At 34.3% G+C, this 22461-nt stretch overlaps 1 protein-coding gene across 7 annotated transcripts in view; it reads right to left on the bottom strand.

Annotated features, from left to right (window-relative positions):
* Positions 1 to 22461, bottom strand: part of Gtdc1 (glycosyltransferase like domain containing 1) — a 369992-nt gene that overhangs the window by 283163 nt on the left and 64368 nt on the right. The window contains exons 1-3 of one of the 7 annotated variants that reach the window (XM_048812233.1): positions 10193 to 12321; positions 7775 to 7835; positions 4690 to 4725 (exon numbers count right to left, since the gene is read on the bottom strand). The exons of 2 other annotated variants lie outside the window; for them this stretch is intronic. The gene's annotated coding sequence lies outside the window, so the exon portion shown is untranslated. Of the gene's footprint in view, positions 1 to 4689; positions 4726 to 7774; positions 7836 to 9472; positions 9491 to 10192; positions 12322 to 22461 lie in introns of those variants that run through there. 4 more of the 7 variants (XR_007350910.1, XM_048812230.1, XM_015479149.2 and 1 more) reach the window with 4 other exon arrangements.

Genomic DNA, 22461 nt, shown 5'->3' on the forward strand with positions numbered 1-22461 from the left:
CTTGCTGGGTATTCAGTAAGAGCCAAGCAAGTTATTATAAAAACCAAGTACCCAGAGAATTCAAAGGTCAAAGCAGCTATCAATATAAATGAAATGAGCAAGTACAGTAGATACAACAGACAGATTTATGACAGCTCATTGCATAGTAGGTCCAATTCCCCTTCTCCTTGCCTCCCTCCAGAATAAAGGCTGGAAAGTGAAAACACCATTTATCTCATTATGGAAAGCATTATGTGATATACACTTTTGTGCAAGATATAGCAGTCAGCTCTGTGAGCAGGTATCCCTTTAAAAAAAAAAAAAAAAAAGGAGAAAGGTCTCTATAAGAAGAAATCTGAGCTTTCCCTTTGTTTTTCTTCCTGCTTCAAAGTAAACACAATTTCTAGAAGTATAAAAGTCACCAGCCAAATAACAGTAAAAGTTCAGTGCTAAGAATCACAGAAAAGAAAAATGTTACCTGGATTCCTGATGACATCAGTTACCAATCAACCAACTTCCTTCCACCTTCTTACCACATGAGACAAATAAAACCCTTACTCATTTAGGTTACTAATGGTAAGATTCTCCACTATTTGGAACCAGGGGCATTTTTCCCATTTAAAGGAATCAACAACAAAGGGGAGATATTAGCATTAGATGATCCAAAGCTTACTCTTTCTTGATTTAGGTATGATCTAATCTTTCCTAGCTAGAAAAAAAAATTTGAATTTTTATTTCTACAATTTATCTATTATCTTGAATAATCTGGATTACTTTAATAAATATGGTCAAATCTCTCCTTGGGAATCCAGTTGTTGCACAGTCATTGTAAGATTTTTCTTTATATTCCTAACTGAAATCTTCAAGTCCCCAAACCTATAAAACAGTTTTATAATATGGAATGTATCTATCATATATGTAATAATATACATATATTAATCAATAGCTGAAGGTAAAGAAGTAAGGGGGAAGAAAAGAGAATGGAGACAGGGGAGGAAAGAGGGACCTAACACTTCAAAGTGTAGAGTATATTTTACAGTTCCATAAGCATTTTATAACATTGCTGAGGAATAAATAAAAGATCACATAAGAGTATGTTTTAAATAGGAAAGGCCTCACACATACACTTGAAATCAATGATTCGGTTTTTGAAAAATTTCCAAACTTGAAAAATATATATCCCAACAAATATTTTCTGTACAATTCACAACTGGCACTATTAAATTATTCTAATAGTCTATCTATGTCTTATCTCTAGTAATTTCTCTAAGTAATAATCCTTCTTTATGTATACTTCTCTTGGACAAATTTTAAATATATACTGCTCTTAGGGTAATTTCTATTGCACAGTGCTGAAAAGATTCATTAATTTCAATCACCATCAACTCCATACACCACATATAGTTTTTCTGCCTTTTTTTGTTCAAATATATTTCACTGTGGCCATTCAAAGGAAAATTACACATTCCAATAACATTTGAGTTCCTCTCAGTTACCCTTTCAGTGGTTCAGAGTAATGATAGAGTAAAGAATCACATTCTTCACAGGCTTTTTCCCCCCATTTGGTAGAATTTCAATTTCAAATCTCCTGTGCCAAAAAGCAGTGGGTAACGTCTAATGTTCTTCTCTAACAGTGGCTTAAATGGAGGCAAGGAGAAAAAGAGAGTTAGGAGAAATCACTCATTCCGATTTACCAAGAATCAGCATAGGTTATAAGTAACTTTTTATCCTATTTTCCTAAAATAGAAATATAGAACCATAATAAGTTGTGAGGGAGGGGAAGAAACGTAAAAAAATCTAGAAATGCATCAACTGTTTCTGTGTATAGGTAAGAGCTAAAAGGGTAATATTACTGAAAGTTATCTAGCACTAAATTCTCAGTGAGATAAAAAAAAAATAACCTAATGTGTATAACACCCACAGTTTATATCTTACTTAGCATTGCTCATAGGTAAAGATTTCCTCTACAAGATAGACAAAAGTTACATTCTTTTCTTTCTGAATCTGCATGAATGGAAAATATAAAGATAATAAGTACAGTTAGATAACATAACTGCTTTCATTTTAAAATCAGTATTCAAAGACAATCTATGACAATCCATATGATCTCAAAAGAATATTCAGAGAATGACAAGTTCCCTTGTTTATAACATCATCTCAACTTCAATTTTATCTGCAGTTATCTCTTAAAACAAATAGATCTGGGGTCCTTACATCATATAAAGTCCTTTTTCTCAGGCCCACTTTTATTTGGTTATCTTTTTAGGTGCACTAAAGATTGAGTTTACAATAAACTGAACAGACAGCGTACAAAAGGCTTTTAGAACTATACCATATGGTCCAGGGAAGGGAACAATCTGGACGATCCCCATTTCAATCTGCAAGCTTGTCCACCTCTATAACACATTATACCACTGTAATAAAATATTAAGATGGAAATGTAAAAGTGAAAATAGTCTATCTTTAGCATTACTAGGCAACCACACTTCTGAAAATTTACTGATAAACTTAATAAACATTTACTTTAATTTATATTCTGAGATTTTGGGATGCAAGACCAGGCATACAAACCCAGGCCACTAATCAATAGAAACAATATTTCAGCAGGGATATGTGTGGGTATTCAACGTATGCTTCAGAAATTTAGAAGGGAAAAAAAAAAAACACTTTTACAGGGGCATATTGGCAAGGGCTGATGTAACAGATGACACATTCTTGGAAATCAAATAAAAGCAATAGGGAAATACCCATTGTTGCCTGGTGAAGGCCTAATCACATGGACACAGCTGGAACCAATGTAGATCATTCATTAATAAAATTGTATTGTAGTAGCCACTTTTTGATGCATTTCAATTGCTGCTATAGCCAAATCCCTGAATTTCTTTGTTCAATGTTAGCAAGATTGTTTTAGTAGGAAATGTGAGAAGATTTAGGATGGGGGGAGGACCTGTTCTCATACTAAAAACGAGACTAGCTCAAAAAGCTAAATGTCACTTTACCTTGCAATCTACTTACACTATCAGCAGCTTAAAATATGCAGTGTAAACCTGAAAACTGGGAACTCATATGGTACATAGATAAAAAGTGAGCAGTGTGAGATGCCATGGAAAACATATGAAATACTTGTGAAAGTATTTAAGTATTTACAGAATGATCATATAATACCGTGGAGTGGGAGAAATCAAAATGTATCAAAAATTAGGAAGGAAAATCACACAACTGAATTAATAAGTACCCTTTTATGAAATACTATCTACTGAATTTTGACACTAACCCGTACACTGTCTGTCTATGGGAAGATTATTCAAATTTTGACCACATAAATCATTATTTGTTACCATGTTACTTTTTTGATATTAAATCAGATATTCAAATCATCTACTAGAAGTTATATTTGAAAGCTACATTAAAATTCAAAAGAAATAAAATACTTGAAGTAATTATAAACTTAGTACTTAATATAATAAAATCTAGTTGAAATAATATAGTATTTATCCAATTTTTCTGTTATCTAAAACATTCTTCCATGTTTCCACAAATGTAATGATGAAATTACTATACATAATTCTCGAAAATCATATATTATTACACTATAAAGATAATAGTTTTTACTGCATGTTTTGAATTAAACAACAGCATAGAATTTGCTGCCTACAAAAAAAAAATGAAAACTCAACAGCATTTACCAAAAAATTGCTTAAACATTATAATTTATAATTCTCAATTATATTTTCTCCCATGCTTCTGTATGTAGGTAGAATAAACACATAAGACAATTCATGTTGCATTTTCTAAGTTATATATCCCCACTATGAAAATATAAAGGGTTTAATTGCAAATAAAAATTGTACACTGCAAAAAACATATTTAAAATCAATAAATAATATTAAATATGCAACAAGAATTATTCAATATATGTGGGCATACAGAATGAAAGAGGATTTTGTCTGTGCTATATTTAATCATCAATTCTAATATTATCAGACATTGGCACAGAGGATTCAAGAGAGACAGTCATGAATATACCTGGATCAAAAGAAAAAGCCTTTCACTGGCATTCCTTCTCGGTATTGTCATAATTCAGAAACTTAAATGTCAACCTAAAGAGTCAATCAATGTAACTTAACAGATCTCTCACTCAGATTCTTTTCCATAGCTCTGCCTAAAACAAGGTGCTTAAGTATATGTTTTAAAAGACAACATTAAGGAGAAAGGGGATTCCGTAGCATTTATTACATGTGCATTATACACAAAAAGCAACTTGAGTATTTGTTTGTTTTGCTAAAGTAATGATCCAATATGTTGCTGAACCTGTCTTGAATAAAAGAAAATAACAGGTGAGTTTATTTAATGCATACTTCAGATATACCTGTTTTACAAATCCTTTTAATGACTGTAAAACATTTTCTAAATTAAAAATAAACATCTGGGGGAAAAACTGTTACACTGCACAATTTTTTTGTTAATACATCCATAGTAGATACATTTCCTAGTATGTATGGCATACAAAATGTTTCACATTAATAACTAACAAGAACCCTGTTTATACTTCTTTTCAGGCACATTTGTCACACTGTTACAAAAATGCATGAACTTTTCGTCCCAAAGTAATTTTCTTATTACCAATAATCATTGACAATTTAAAAATAAAAATCAGTTACACTAACACTAATCTTCTTTTAAAATTCCTATCTATTTAATTATTCTTACCTTGATTATAAAACACTGATTTTTAAAATAGATCCCCTGAAAGTAAAGAATGTTTTTTGTTAATACAACACAAAACACATTTACATTTTGAAGAACATTCTACGAAATTTCACAGAATGCTTGCTCATTGTGAAAATCTAGTCTCCTGCACAAATCATCTCCATTTAAAACTCAAGACACCACATTTTCACACTCTTAACAGTAGGTCACCAACTATAATTCAGTAAGAGTCAAGAAGCATAAAAGCACTTCTATTTTACTTTGCAGTTTGATTTCAAAAATAAAATTTAAAGGCACATCTTTTATTTTCCTGGAAATTCACTTGCTTATCTAACAATACTTATCAGACAGTCTAAAAATGAGTACTCAATTTGTAAAAGATATGAGCTGACCCTGAGTTTGAGACAAAAATAGAAAACAATGGCAGACTTTTGGGTCTCAACAAGAGATATGCTGGCGTAAAAATCCATATAATATGAGTAAACATTACTGAAAAGTTTCGAATTCAAATAATAAGCTGTGATGAAGACAAGATTCCAACCAATCAAAAATACAATGTCGACATGACCAAAGTTAGCAACATTCAGGGAGGCTTTTTGCAAAGTATGGCAAAAATGCAACTGTAAAGGAAGTCTCTAGGAAAGCTGGAAAAGGCAAATTTAGCACAAGCTTCTATGGGAAACAATGCCATTTACTAAATGTGGGAGTTGTGAGGAGAATGGCATTTCTACTTCAGAAAAAAAAAAAATGTTTCCCCCCACTCCCTCACAATGGTGCTCTGCATGAAGATAGAGGAAGACAAGAGGGGGGAAAATGGGTATAAGAAAGAAATCGGCTGTTTGCCTTCCTTAAGTGATGCTGTAAGGGTAGACCCTCTGCCTCACAAAAACCACTGCCAGAACCAAGCTACACAAAACATTTTGGCTGCAAGCCTATAGCAGTGCCAGGCTGTTTGTTATTTTTGTGCTAGACTCCCTCAATTGAGACAGTGTGGGATTGTCACTTTGATGCAAATAGAGAACAAAGAATAATATAGTATGGGTTGGGGGAATTTTTTTCTTTTTAGCCCCTTTAAAGTTAGGTTAGCTTTTTGTTTTCTTTGACAGGTTTTGAAAAGACTCAAGAAACAAGAGTTATGGTAAAGAATGTATCAATTGCCTAACACAATTAATGTTGAGTATAAAATGTTGACAGTTTGAGCCATGTGAGAGATTAACATTATTTAAAAAATCAGATTTACAGAGTGTCCAAGTCATAAAGCTACCTGCTTAAGAGGCCTGAGACCAAGAAATACATGATTCACAATCACATAATCTTATTTAAAATCTGATAGTATGAAGGTAGCCCATGAAATTCAGCAAAAAAAAAAAAAAAGAAGAAGAAGAAGAACTAACATAATTATTATAATTTTTAGGTCACAAGACATAGGGAAGTAAATCAGCTGCTATTCTGACCCTGATTTCTCCAGATTTAATAATCTGAGGAAAAAATTATAACATTAGAATCTGAATGTCTTATGCCTTCACAAGGAAAGACATGGTAAATGACTGAAAAAAGAATGTGTAAAGGATTAAACCACAAATCATCTAGAAAGTTGCCACAGATACAAACAGAAAAACCGTCTCTTCTATCCTATTCAATTCTGTACTAGAAGCAAAGCTAAAAACAAACGAGAAAGCCAAGTGTGTGCTATTTCAACCTTCAACTAAATATACTATCTGAATCTGGTGACTAAAAACACCAATAAACTATCATCTCTGAGAGTGTGACCTTTTTCTCTCTAATGCACAAGATAAGTAGAAGTGGAGGTCCATTTTCTACACACCAAATGAAAAGAAAGAATGAACTGTGACAAGACCAGATCCCATGCTGGCTTATTTTCACACTAAGCTCAGTATCATACAAAAACAGTATGTTTCTCCCTGCCAATCAGGGGAGGGGGGGAGGAGTTACACAACTAATACAGTGCTGATAAATAACACTAAAAGTCTACCAGTCTTTTCCTCCTGCAAATCTCCATCAAATCAACTGTTAAAAGAAAACCAATGGCTGTTATAGAAATAGCAAACACTAAAGCACTTGCCTCAGATGTCACACATGGAGGCATGGAGCATTCACCACCTGAGCCTATCTAATTTCTCACAAAATGATCCCCTGCCCAGTTTTGTTCAGGGCCACAGAATCTGATAGCAAGTCACGATCAGTGTTGGAAAAGGCAGTAGGGGAGTGAGAACATGGGGAAGAAACCAAGTGAGAGCAGTGGCCAAACTTCAAACAATATTCATGCTTCTCTTATTATTCAGATTCATGCCTATGCTTATGCTCAATACTTAGGGACAATAAAAGCTGTGTTAAAGGGTTCAGGTACAATTATTTACTTTGTTTGGCATGTCTAAATCTTCTGTATAATTGAAGAATGCTTTATGTTGCTCCTCAGTGTTCTCCTTTTACATTTTCTTTTCTTTGCTCTAGGATATACTGCTGATGCTATTACTAAATGGGACACTGATAGTTGTAGGCAAGGAGTTCATGTATTGCCAATGGCTCAATGAACTTTAGTTCAACAAGCAATAGGAGGTAAAACCAGAAATCAAAAAAGAATAAAAGGTGTAGAAGAAGCCAAGCAATGGGCTTTTTGCTTTTTTTTTTTTTTTCCTTTTTGTTAATGGTGGAGATGAAATTTGGGGGGTTGGGGGGGTTCTGGAAAAAGCAGCCAAGCTAACTTGACTACAAAGAAAGATTAAAGGAGTTAAATGTGTACAACTTGGCTGACAACCAAGAAACAATATGAGAGCTGTCTACAACCTCTAAAGTATATGCATAAAAAGAGGAGTGAGGAATTTTAATCTACTATAGAAGTGTGAATATATGAAATAATAATGAGATAAAATAAAAATAAAGAAATCTGACTTCAAGCAGCAGGGAAGTGATCTGGTAAAACTTACGAAAGACTGCTTCCTTCTCTTTAGAAACTTTGATCATCTTACTGACCCACATTGCAATAAACAGCACATGACAGGAAATGTCACAGACTGCCAAAGGACTAAATTGATGGAGACAGAAAAATTACACAAAATTCACTTACCTGATAAACCAGGTATACCAATATCTCTGCAGATGTTGATTCAGGCCTAATGCAAAGGTATCTGCCAGATCACAAAGGACATAATTAAGTTGTTATCTTAAAAATAAATCCAGTCTGAATTCTGAATCTTGATCTGGACAAGAGCTGACTTGGATTGTTTGGTCTGTCTCTTGGATATTACAAGATGGGAAAAGAATGTCTAAGAATAGAAATGTGCTCAGTGATTCTATAGTTATTTTTAATTAGTAAGAGCTTCTTCAGTCTTCCCAAGGATTCCCCAAATCAATTAATAATAATAATAATAATAATAATAATAATAATTCAGATTAAAGGTCCTTAACCTTGGTAAATGAATGATTTTCAGAAGTCTATGTACTCCTGTATGAAGAACGTAAAGTTTGTGGGTTTATGTAAATGGATATGTCTCTAGAGAGAAGGTCAATAGTTTGTCAAATTTGCAAGAAGGCCCATAATCCAAAAAACTGTCAAAAAACCTCTGCAGAGAACTGCTTAAAATCTCAGGGGGGGAGTTGGAATGCATATGGATAATCAGTCCAGGTTTGAGGTTTTCATCCCAAACAGAAGTACACAAACACTTGCTGATCTGGGGAAAATACCTTAGGAACACTACTTTCTGGAAAGCAATACATCAGATGTAAACTATTACTTAACTCACACAGCCCTATGTTCCCTAAAGGCCTTGTACAGTCTTGAAAATAACTAAGATGTTACCATATACCCCATAGTAGATAACATGTGCTGCATATATTAAAGTCAGAGGTATAGTTTAACAATGCTGACAGGGTCAGAACTGGGGAAAAAAAAAAGGACCATATAAAAAGCAAAAAAAAGAGAGAGAGAGAGAGAGAACCAATAAAAGCAAAAGGAAATGTGGCTCCCAAACAGTTCACATAGCACAAAATTACAAAATTAGCCAAACACATCTCTTAAAATAATAAATTTTTAGCAGAAATAACAAAGTCATAATAACTTGTATCAGAAAGAAACCATGGAGAAATTTCCAGGCACCAACTATGAACAAGATGGGAAAGCATTCATAGCCACAGAGAACATCCTGGAGTAGGTATGTCGTAAACACATGCAAGCTGAAAAGATAAAAATCAAGTAGAGGAGGGTAAAATTACTTTTCAAAATGACGTGTTTCAAATAATGATCATGTAGTACATTTTCTCCCAAAATAATATTGAACATCTACCAGGCACTGCTATCAATGCTGAGAATTCAGCAGTGAACAAGCCAAACAAAGCCCTGCCCTGCTGGAGCTTAATTTTGGGGAACAGCAGAAGGATGCCAGAAGACAAACAAGTACAGCAGCAATATCATTCCAATTTGTGACACATGATATGAAAGAAATAAACAAGAAAATGTGATCAAAGCATGAGAGAATGACCTATATATACAATCTATTAAGTCACAGAGATCTTCACTCCAATTCTCAAAGTCAGTCAGGGTCTTAGACAATTGAGACCAAGAAAGAACCATGGCAACAGCTACTCAGACATCTGCATTTCAGAAGTAAGAACAGAATAAGAACTATGGAAGCAAAGTATTACAACTTCATTGTCTGCACACTCCAAAATATACACACCTAGAATGAGTGATGATTTTCTGATACATTCTGCCCTTAGAGGATAAGCCTGAGGGGCTGGGGTTGTGGCTCAGTGGTAGAGTGCTCACCTAGCAAATGCGAGGCTCTGGGTTCGATCCTCAGCACCACACAAAATAAATAAAATGAAGGTATTGTGTCCAACTACAGCTAAAAAATAATTAAAAAAAAAAAAACAGCCTGAGAATATGTCATTGCACAGCACTTACCAAAAAAAAAAAAAAAAGGTCATATGTTTCTTGTAATATGTGGAAATTAGAGAGTAAAAAAGGGAAAAAGGGAGTAGTGATCCCATGAAAATAGAAGGGAGGGGCTGGCGATGTGGCTCAAGTGGTAGCGTGCTCGCCTAGCATGCGTGAGGCACTGGGTTCAATTCTCAGCACCACATAAAAATATACCACATAAAAATAAAGATATAAAAAAAAAAGAAAATAGAAGGGAGACCAATGGAGTAGGGAAAGGGGAACAGGGGGAGGAGGAGTAGAGGGAAATGGGAATTAAATTGACATTTTATGCTACATACACGAACAAGTTTGTCACAATGAATCCAACTATTATGCATAGTTATAATGCACAATAAAAATACTTTTAATTTAATAAAATAAAATAAACTGGCTGATGACACTACATACTTTGTACCCTTAACACAAAGAATCACATTCTATCTAAATTTTCATCAAATTCCATTCAATTAAAAGAATTTTGGTTTTTGTTTCTGCAGATGAATCTGATTAACTTCTGCCAAAGAAAGAGGGTGTAAGGTTGCCCAAAAGGACCCCAATAATCCTTACCTCTAGGGAATACATGCCTTTGTATATATTGTCCCATATCCCACATCAGGGTTGGTGTGAGTGACCAGAAGAACACAGTGAAATCCATGGTGTCTGTCCCAAAACCATGCTGCAGTTTCCTCTTTGCTGTCCTGAATCACTCATTTTGGAAGAAGTCAGCTGCCAGTTGCTATGTTGTGAAGGCACTCAAGAAAGGTACAAATAGCCAAATAGCCAAAATCAACTTAAGAGCCATATAAGTAAGCCATTTTCTAAGCAGACAATCTAGGTTAGTTACCCCTTCAAATGACTGTCTCCCTGACTTACAACTTTAATATAACTTATGAAAGAATAAGAAATTGAACCACAGTAGGACTGTAGTCCCTTTCCAGCATGCACTAACCTCCTTATTTAAGGAGGAAAAATAAAAACTAAAAGCTAAAAACTACATGTTCAACTCATCCTTCCACAGGAAACCCAGGTTCAACCAAAGCCATACAAGATTTACAAAACAGAAGTGAACCAAAATAAAGGTTGTGGCCAACTACAAGATCACATCTTGGGTGAAAACATTTTGTAATTTTGAGATTCCTAGCAAACAGCAATGAGTGTCTCCTAAAATAGTATCATGGTGTGTTTATCTTGGCTTCGGCTATTCCTAGCTATTAACAGTCAAGTTTGGTTCTGTAGCACTTCTAGAAATTAAGAAGCATGTAACATATCTGAGTATGTTTAAACACCTAGCTATCTGCAACTCAAACTAGCTGTTACCTGCAACTGAGAACCCACTCTATCATATATATTCTCCCATTTCATAACATCTAAACTCCTGTCTCATGGTTGTCCCTCTTTTTTTTTCCACTACTATACCCTCTACCTGTGTACTGAATCCTATTTATTCTGCCATTTCTAGGAATTTCGTCCATCATTTTCCTTCTTTACCTCTAGCTCCAATCTTGTCCTCTTCACTGGCTCCTTCTCCTCTGCCAATAATATACTTATTACCAACTATCCCTATCAAGCTTCCAAAAACAATAATGGATGTTCATTGTCTTTACTTCAACTTCCATTCAATGCTCAATTAACACATCTTGATTTTCCTGTCTTTACTGAAATAGCTACTCAGGTTGGACAAAACCAACCAGTTGTGCACTTTCATTCTTCACTGTACTATGGCATGGGGCACTTCTATTAACCTGTCTCTTTGAAATTACCTCCTGCTGGTTTCCACTGCACCACTGCCTTACAGTTCTCCTCCAGCTGATGGGTTTTCGCTGTTTTACAACAGTCTCCTTTTCTAGGAATTTTCCAAGGCTTTACTCTTTGAAGTCTTAGGGTTTCATCCTGCTTCCTAACTTCAGAACTTCAATTAAATCTACATATTCATTTATCACACCCAATACAAACCTCTCCCCTGGTTCCTTCAAGACTATAAGCTAATCATTTCTATCTACCTATTTGTACATCTCACTTTATCAGCTGTTGTACAGTATTATAAAACCCTCGCTAAGTAAAAAGACAACTTTAAAAGAAGTTCAGACTCTATAACTGCTATCCAATACCACGAGCCAGGTGTGCTTATTGAGCACTTGAAATATGGCTACACTTAATTGAAAGGTACCATAAATGGAAAATATACAGGGTTTTAAAGACAATGCAAAAAAATAAGAATGAGAAATATCTGAATCATTTTATACTGTTAAAATAATAGTTTATACACTGTGTTAAACTACATTGGTAAAATGAATTAAGCACATTTCTTTTTACTTTTTAAAGTGCCTACTAAAACTTTTTTTAGGTATGTGATTTGCATTATCATTATAGGAAATCATACTGCTCTACACATAAAAAAAAAGAATACAGAGGTTAGGAAACAGTATTCACAAACAATAAGGTTGAGAAAATGAGGGGAAAAAATACTTTTCTATACTATAGTATAGAAACCTACTATTTAATCCAAACAGTTTATGGACAGATTTATAGTTACTGTTAAAATAAGAAGGTTATGTCCTGGAATCCAGAGTTAAATAACTGCTTTAACCAAATACAAAAATGCTGAAAATTATAATGTCAAAATACTAAATCATATCCTGCAAAGGTCTAATAAAATCACAAAGATATAAAAATACAAGTAGCAAACATTTGATATGTGTTACATGAGGATATTACATAATATAATAGCACACCTCTGAAGTAGATAATATTGTTATCTTCCTACTTAACAATGTAGGAAACTAAAAGCAGAAACTAAAAGGGTTAAGCAACTTGTCCAGGCCATATTCTCAGTAAGCAACAGAGCAAGACCTCACACCCGGGCAGCCTTGTTCCAAATTTCATCCTCTCAGCCACCACTGGATAGAAGTGTAATTCAAAAGAACAGCCAGCTTCAAATGGTTCCCAGTATTATTACACTTATCTATTCAACTAGGACTAGAAAAAATCAGATTAAACAAAGTTTCCAGGACTGAAGATGTAAGCCAGCAGTAGGGCATTTGCCTAACATGCACAAGGAACTGGAGTTTAATCCCAGCACCACAAAAAGTAAAATACAGCTTCTTCCAAGTATGAATACAAATATAAAAACTCATAGAAAATTTAAATTCAGAAGCAAAACTATATAAAAGGAGGAGGGTACACGAATGAAATCACCTACAGAACACAAAAGAGACTTCTGTGAGCCTAAGATGTTCAAAAGATAACTCCTCATGAACAGAAAACATAACTATGGACAGAGACGTGGAAGGGCCTCAGAACACGATGTGCCCCCTGAGAGAGCAGAGAAATATGGGACCTTGATCCATATCCATGGACCTTCAGAAGATCCCCATATACTGCTTCTTCACAAAGTTGTATGGGTGGTAGGACATGGGGGTTAATTCTTGAACTAATTTCAATATTTTAAAAAACTTACAGAAATAATTTGTACCCTAATGATAGGACTATATTACCTTTGATATTTTAAATGAAACTTGGCATTTTTTAACATATTCCAAAAAACAATATTCACAAGGTCAATATATAAATAAATGCTTGGGCAAAGACAAAAAAAACATTGATTGTATATGCATGCTTATCTTTAAAAGGATACACCAACTCAAAAATAAAAAGCTTCTTCTCAGCAAAAGAAACAATCTGTCAGGTGAATAGAGAGCCTACATCTTGGGAGCAAATCTTTACCCCTCACACATCAGATAGAGCACTAATCACTAGGTTTATAAAGAATTCAAAAAGCTAAACACCAAAAACACAAATAACTCAATGGGCCAAGGACCTGAACAGACACTTATTAGAAGATGATGTACAATCAATCAACAAATACATGAAAAAATGTTCATCATCACTAGCAATTAGAGAAATGCAAATCAAAACCACTCTAACATTTCATCTCATTCCAGTCAGAATGGCAGCTATTACAAAGACAAACAATAAGGGTTGGCGAGGATGTGGGGGAAAAGGTACACTCATACATTGCTGGTGGGACTGCAAATTGGTGCAGCCAATATGGAAAGCAGTATGGAGATTTCTTGGATAATTGGGAATGGAACCACCATTTGACCCAGCTTCCCTCTCCTCGGTCTATACCCAAAAGACATAAAAACAACATACTACAGGGACACAGCCACATCAACGTTTATAGCAGCACAATTCACAATAGCTAAACTGTGGATCCAACCTAGATGCCCTTCAACAGATGGATAGATTTTTAAAAATGTGGCATATATACACAATGGAATCTTACTCAGCAATAAAAGAGAATAAAATCATGGAATTTGCAGGTAAATGGATGGAGTTAGGGAAGATAATGCTAAGTGAAGTTAGCCAATCCCAAAAAACCAAATGCCAAATGTTTTCTGTGATATAAGGAGGCTGATTCATAGTGGGATAGGGAGAGGAGCATGGAAGGAATAGAAGAACTCTAGATAGGGCAGAGGGTTGGAGGGGAAGGGAGGGGGCATGGGTTAATTAATGATGGGGGAATGTGATGATCATTATTATCCAAAGTACAGGTATGAAGACACAAGATACAAATTATATGTGAATATACTATGTATACAACCAGAGATATGAAAATTTGTTTACTATATATGTAATAAGAATTGTAATGCATTCTGCTGTCTTATATAAATAAAAAAATTACATTTAAAAAAAGGATACACCAAAACAACTGACAAAACTAACTGTAAGAACATAAAGGAAGTGAGAGTCAAGAGACTAGGGTATAGAATGGAAGACTCAACCTTTTAGCAGTAAAAACTTTTGTACGTTTTGAATTTAAACCAAGTGAACATGGTGTTTTAAATTTTTTAAAATAATCTTAAAGTCCAAAAATAAAAATAAATAAAATGCTGTTGAATAGTAAAAATTGTGCAAATATATTATTCTTACATGCATAAAGGAGTCTTAGATGTTAACAAGATTAAGGACTTTCAGCCTGGATAAAAGAGACTGGCATACCACAAAGATGCACCATGGTTACCTCAGTCCTCTGCACCTCTACTACCAAAGACAGAAACAGAGACATGCACACAGAGGCCATCTCAGATACTGGGTAATGCTGTTCAAATGGTCTATCTCAGCATCAAAGTGCTGAAAGATAACCAAAAAGAAGTCAAAGAGGTCAGAAGAGCTATGTTGCAAAGCTGGTGTTTGACCTCTTAAAACAAAACTTCCCTAAAGCTACAGTCTTAACAATTAAGTTATTTGCTTAATGCTTGCAAACTTAAAATACCTAAAGTTGCCAACCCAAGATAGCAACCTGAGTCCTTTTCTTTGGAATGTGAGGGTCATCTGTCACCTTGATGACCATAAGTGATGTTGCTGAATGACTTACTGGCCAGAAGGGTGTCCTACTCTTTCCTGCTTGAGCAAGAGAGGACCTTCCCTTCCAAAGCTGTGAGATGAGGCTGACTTTTAAAGATGAGCCAAGCTTGTTTTGTTAGAAATATATTACTATATATTCCTTACCTTTAAAGGTCTCCCATGTCAAAACTTTTCACAAAATCCACAGAAAATGATTTACTTTCATTGATTTGCATTGTACTGCCATTGTTGATTATCTTCATTTTTAATTCAGTGATATTTTTAGCCAAATGAAATGAAGTACAATCAGTTTTCCTCAATCTGTCTTAGCTCTCTACTTCATCTTCTGGGACCCCATTCATGTGATCCTTTAACAACTATTTATTTCACACCAAACTAGATATCTCCCTAAAGCCTACCATTCTAGCCTCTAGGCAAATTTCTTAAATAAAAGCACTAAATCTTTGTAAACCTAAAATTTGCATTTTAAAGAAACAACTATCAAAAGATCTAGTAGTATACAGCAATTGCTCACCTCTAGCATGATTTAAAATGAATTACAATTTATTATTTTTTAAGGAAACAAATACTGACTTTCTCCCTTTGCAAAATACTGTTTAACAGACTTTGTTAAAATTAAAGGTGACAGTGTGAAGCAAGAGTTTTTCAACTTGTAAATTTCAAACCTTTTAATAAAAGTTCGTCAGTCATAAGTTTTAATAAGACTCAGCTGGACAAAGAAGAATTAACAGTGTGTAGGTATCAATAAAGGGTGATAACCAATGATAACCTCAATCATTTACATAGAGATTTATAATTTCATTCCTTAAAGGTTAATGAAATTATGTGGTATTTTGCTCACTCTTATCCAGTAAATGATTGGTTTGTATATATTTATTGACAGACTCAAATGCCTTGCTTTATATATATTTATTGATAGACTCAAATAGCAGAAGTGACTCCTTTAATTAATTAATCTAGTACTTTTTAACTTATATACTCCTGGGTGCACAACAATTGAGTTCCCTAAAACAAAACATAAAATTTCTAAGAAATTCCCAGGGAAAAAGGAACAAATTCACAGTCATAACTCTAAAAGTACATTAACTTGTTAATGTGATTGTTTAAATTAGATATATTTCTTTATTTACCTTATACTTCAAATCCACTCTTGTTAAGTAGTTGTTTCTGCCAAATATTAACATAAAATTCACCCTAGATGTTGAGGAAGGCACACTGTTTGAGGATGAAGACGGATGTAAAAATACAAGCAACACACATGAACAATTAGAACAGGTAGGATAATAAAAGAAGTCTAGGCTGAAGCAATTGTTTTTAAAATGACAGCACAAAAAAATGGGACACTACTACAGCCTTACTTCACTGAGAATCCTGGAGAGCTCAGGTTCAGCTGCTCTGCTTAGTACCCAGCTTGAGCCTAGTTTTAGGCAGAGTGCTGCTTTCTACCTTTAGCTCCACACTAGAATCACCCAGAGAGCTTAAAACTAAAAAAAAAAAAAAAAACAGAAAAATCTGACACTTAGGTACCAGAACAAAGGTTCTGGTTTCGTCAGTAATTTTTAGAAGCTCTTCAGATATAGAACTAGGGTTGAGAAACACACTATACATTACTGGTTCTCAAAGTGTGGTCTCTGGACCAGCAGCAGCATCAGCACCATCTGAGAACTTGTTAAGAAATGCAAATTCTAGCCTGGCTCAGTGGCTCCAGAGACTGAGGCAGGAGGATCCCAATTCAAAGCCATACTGAGCAAAAGCAAGGCACAAAGCAACTCAGTGAGACCCTGTCTCTAAATAAAATACAAAATAGGGCTGGGGATGGGGCTCAGTGATCTAGCGCCCCTGAGTTCAATCCTTGGTACCCTAGTAAGTGGAATCAAACTTTAAACTCAAGTTTTTAAAATTTCAAAATTTCCTTCCCCCACCCCCAATACTCTTACTGGTCCCTCCTTCCTTTCTTCTTTCATTTTTGTCTTCCTTTTTGCCTGTCTTTCTGTCTGTCTTCCCTTCTCACTTTCTTCAAGAAGAAGCTGTTTTTCCTACTGGAAAGCTGGAGATTACTTAGAGTGCACATTATTTACAGTATCACAGAGTGCAATGTGAACACAGAGTACTTAGCATTCTGCCATAGCCCAGAAAGGAAAGGACTGAAATCTAAAAACAAAAGAGAAATGATAATGCAGTTGTGAGCTAGTGGGAGAAACATGTATTTTCCAAAAATAGAGACACACATGATTTAATTCTCAACTGATGGGTCTAAAACAGAAGTAATTCAGGAATTTATAAGAGTGGAGCTGAAAGACCAACACATGACTCCGGGAGGAAATATGACTGTCTCTTCTACACAGGTGGAGAAACAATGGGTACAGAATACTAGACAATAAAGTTATGTAGCTAAATGAATCCAGATTGTGACTCAACAGAATTTAACTTTGGTAATAAAATAAAGTGTTTTTTACAGAATATTTTTGAGGCACCAGTAGAAGAAAAATGTTAAAAATCAAATTACAGGAACTTATTCTAGAAAAAAATCAATAAGGTAATACTGAAAAAAATAGACAAGAGATAAAGCTGTTTCTGTTACTTAAGTGTTAAATATGATCCACTTTTTAACCATAGCATTAAGCTATTCACATTCACTTCACATTATTTTCAGTCCTTCATTAATACAATCAATATTTCTTAAGAACTTTCCCACAGTACTTGGAAAGGACTATCTATGCTTAATGATGAAGAGATACACAAACCAGGGCATGTGGACAAAGTTTACATAAAAAACCAGACTGTCAAATGTGCACCATTAAGTTATTAGGAATTCCAAAAAACATGACAGAAACAACAATTCTTATTGAATGACTTTTGTGAAATTCCTTAATCAACCTGTATGGAAGAGACATTGTACTACTGTTTTGCTAGCACCATAATGATCAGCCCTCAAGTGAAGCATCCCAGATCATCCACATTTAGGCTTTAATATAGCTAAATAGGGCAGGAAAACATAAAATGTAGAGGTAAGCTTTTTAACATTCACATCATTCATTCCATTTCTCACTGAAGTGCTAATGAATAACTATGTTCAGAACCCCACTGGAAAATTCTACCTATGTATTAATGAGGGAAAATTGTGAAGCACAATGAGACGACTGAATTCATTAGCATCGAAGTTTTCCAGCTCTGTCAGTGACAGTCTGATGCTGTATAACATCTTCTTTAGTTCTACTATAATCTGACAATTCCATAAGACCAATTTGTCTCTGAGAACCAATTTAAGAAGCATGTATATCTACCAGACTATGTTTGAATGATGAGGCGCTGGGGTTATTTTTTTCTTGGAATAAGAGAGAACTGAACTTGTTATGATATTAGGAATGGTAGCATTTTTGCAAACTAAATATTTAAGAAACAATAAAGTACCTTTCATGAAGCTGTATATTAATTACATTCAAATGTAATCAAAGAACTAATCCTACAGTTAAAAACAACTTGAAAAGTCACCTAGTAAAGAACTAGTATTTATCCCACATGGTATCTATCTAGGCCACACAGAGTGTTAAAATTGAAACAGTAATATAAAAAGACTCCCAAATTCCTCAAGTAATAAACTGATTTGCCCCAAAATAACCAATTCATATGTACTACTACTATACTAAAATTCAATCACCTGTCATCTCCCTTGAATACTATAAGCAGTACATGATGTAGAAGGACTAAAAATCTGGTATTTGACATTGATTCAATTTCAATAATATTGGTTGGTATAAAAATCATCTTTTAAAATATGCAGACCATGCCATCCAAATATTCACAAGCACTTGGATCTATAAGTATTAAAGGATTTGTTTAGATTTACTGCAGCTATACCTGCTGTCAAGAAACAAAATGTTGTGAAGGTTGATCAAACACATCTTTGCCTCAAGTATCATGTTAATGTTTTCCACTAATGCTGCCCTAAAAGTTAACAGTCAAAGTAGTCCAAAGGTTTCTCTTTATTCCTATATTTAAATCATCACAAGTTTGATCAAGCATGCAAATCCCTTTGGGCTCAGGGTTCCCATCAAAATGTCTTATAGAAACATTAAAAATTGAATGGGCATAAACAACTCCAACAGTGCAGAGCTCATGACAGCATTGCTGTGATCTGTGTGTTTCATGTGCAACAACACTGGGGAAGTTTGCAAGGGAGTATGAGCAACTAATTACTGTCTTTTGCTGGAGGGCAGGTGTGCTGATCTCTACAGGTGTCTCTCTGCAGCGCTCTGCCTCATAAGTTGCCTCTTGAAGACATTCACTATAAAACAACTTGCTGAAGCCCTGCTAAACATCTGACAGAAAACCAAACGGTTGGGTGCTCTGGAAGAAACATGTGACTTCTTAAAGTTACCACTAAGAAGAAATAGCAGTTGGGGAAGCTTTATATGGTTTGTGAAAGAATAGTATGAGACAGTATAAAAAGTAAATTTAACAAAACTATATCAGTCACACACATTACACAAGGATAGTAATGTTGTCTTAATAAATACTGAAAGTTTTTCCAAGAAAACATTTACTCTCTAAATAGGAAAGAAAAAATATAACAGTGATAATCTCATAATGGATCATTATTCTTCCTTTATGAAAGTATAGTAGCCAGTGCTACATATACAATTTTATAAGCACCTCCCCAAAAAAATAATGCTGAGAAATTATCCACTATAAGAAATTGTAAACAACATGAACATATGATGATAGGGCAGGTGAGATACAGTATTCATATGTGATGTCACCTACAGGATTAATATTCTTTAAGATCTTTCCCACAGTACTTGGAAAGAACTATGCTTAATGACGAAGAGACACACAAACTAGAGACAAGCATAACTGTTCTGCTACCTACTACCTAATAAACTAACGCAAAAAAATGGAAACTCTCTGTTTCAATTACCTCATCTAAAGATAAACGAAACTGACCCTATCATGAGTGCTGCTAAATGAGACAGTGTCCCTTACTTATTTGGCACAAGGATTGACATACACAAAATGATTAATAAATTATAATAAGCATCATGAAATCTTCCTACAGACATTTATTTGTCCATTCTTGTTACAGCATTACCCAATCTAAAAGTTTCTTAGAAAATAAAGACTGAGGACTAGCATGTTATTTTAAAAATATGTGATGTGTTATATGGTGTGTCTTTTTAAATATATTTTTAAATGTCCAAGTTTTTGAGTGATCTATCAATAAACAAACTCATAAGCAAAATGTTTAAGTAACTCTTTACTTTTTCTAAGAAATCATTCACCTCAGTGAAAATCCCTTATTTGTAATACTGAAATTTTAGCCTCATGGGAATAATCAGAATGTAACTGTTTAAAGCAGTATCCCTCCCAGTCTCAGTAAACTAATTCATCAGAGGCTCATTTCTTCAAATCTGAACAATGCAATGAATGACCTTCTGTTCTCTTGTCCTTTAATTCCTTCTTACTAGCCATTCTCCAGTTTTCAATGTCATCCCAACCCCTACATATATTAAGGACTGATCTTCTGTGCTTTAATATGCATAATTATGTCACTACTCCATACCCCAAGGACCTAGTCTAATTATAAGGGAGATACTCACATACATAAAAGTATACACGTGTGCACACAAACACAAATGCAAACACACAGACACATGCAAAGTACTAGCGGAGGATGAACCAGACATCGTTTCATTTAACCTTCCATAAGTCAAGGAATGCTTCATACAACTGATGATAGCTGGGTTAAAGTAGTGCTTACAAAACAAATTCAAAGCTCCAGGCCTGGGGCCTCCATTATGGAACCTCAATTTACTGTGTTCCAACTGCATGAATGTTCTCCTCACATGGACTTAGCTGCCTTTATTCTCTAAACATAGTGGACAATCTGCTGTTACCTGGCCTATCAGTCTTTCTACCTTCAATCCCTTTTTTCACCTTCTCCACCTTTAAAGTCTTTGAAATATCATACCATTATACCCAACATTCCTCTTCTACTTATTTTTCCTATACAGTTGATCAGGGATCAAAAAGGCTTTGGACTTTGCAATAACAATAAAAACTTATGAATTTGGATTTTTATGCAGGCTAGTAAATGCTAACTCTGGTGATGTTGCAGGGTGGCAGCAAGTCACAGCTCCCAGTCAGTCACGTGATCACAGGGGAAAACAACCATACTCTACAACGGAGCACACCCTTAAAACTTCTTAAGGAAAATTACTTCCAATTTAGAATTTAATTATTCAGGCAAATTATCAATTAAATGAGGAAATTATTCAATAAAGATATTTTATCTCACATAATCTTTCTCAGAGAAATACTACAGGATGGAGATACAACATAAGATTCAAGAAAAGACAACAGAGTTCCCAGGTCAACAGCAAAGGAAAAATAGCAGGAAGAGAGCAGGTCTAGAGAATGACATGAAAGGAGAATGGAATGGAAGGCTCCTGGAAGATTGTCTTCAAGAAAAAAAAATGCAAACAGATAAATAATTATATGTAACTCTCTTTATAGAAAATTATAAGAAGAAACCCATAAAATGTAAAGAAAATTATTATGTGAGACCCAGAAACCAAGCAAATGAAATACAAGGTAATTATTAACTTCATGAAAAACAAAAAGTCAGGAGCAAATTTTTCAGCAGATTGCATTTCAATAGTCAACTATGAAAAGATCTACACAGTATCATACTGTCACACCACAAATTAGCCTAACGTGGTAATTTAACTATATTGGAAATAGGAGCAGTAAGATGGTAATGTAAAAGTATAAAATCCGCAAAGACATAATATAAAGTTAATGGACAATGTCTAAAATAAATTAAGAGAACAATGTGTGAGTATAAAATTAAACATGATAGAAATATATAATAACCAGAAGAAACAGATAAAAAGTTTTTTTAAAAAAGGACTAGAAAGAGTAGGCAAGGAATCACTGTATTTTCTAGTAGGCCTTTAACAACTATTAATAGTTTTAAACTAAGTGAATGTATTACTTTGACAAAATAAGAATTAAAAGAATCAGCCACATTCACAAATATGTTGCTCACAGTGTTTTTATAGTAGGAAAAAGAAAAAAAATCTAAATGTTCAATAAATTATTATTGTTTCACTTTCCTATGTTCATATATGAATACACCAGCAGTTAAACTCCACATCATGTACAACCACAAGAATAGGATCCTAGTTAGAATTTTATACTCCGTGTATGTATACTATGTCAAAATACACTTTACTGTGACTGGATCTGGGGCTCAGTAGCAGAGCACTTGCCTAGCATGTGTGAGGCACTGGATTCAATCCTTAGCACCACATAAAAATAAACAAATAAAAAAAGACATACTGTTCAGCTACAACTACAAAAAAAAAATTTTAAATACACTTTACTGTCATGTATATCTAAAAAAAAGCAAATAAAATAAACAAATGAATTACTATTTAAATAGGTCACATTACAAATCACATTCTATC

The sequence above is a fragment of the Marmota marmota genome, unplaced genomic scaffold (genome assembly GCF_001458135.2).
Source record: "Marmota marmota marmota unplaced genomic scaffold, marMar, whole genome shotgun sequence".
Lineage (NCBI taxonomy): Eukaryota > Metazoa > Chordata > Mammalia > Rodentia > Sciuridae > Marmota > Marmota marmota.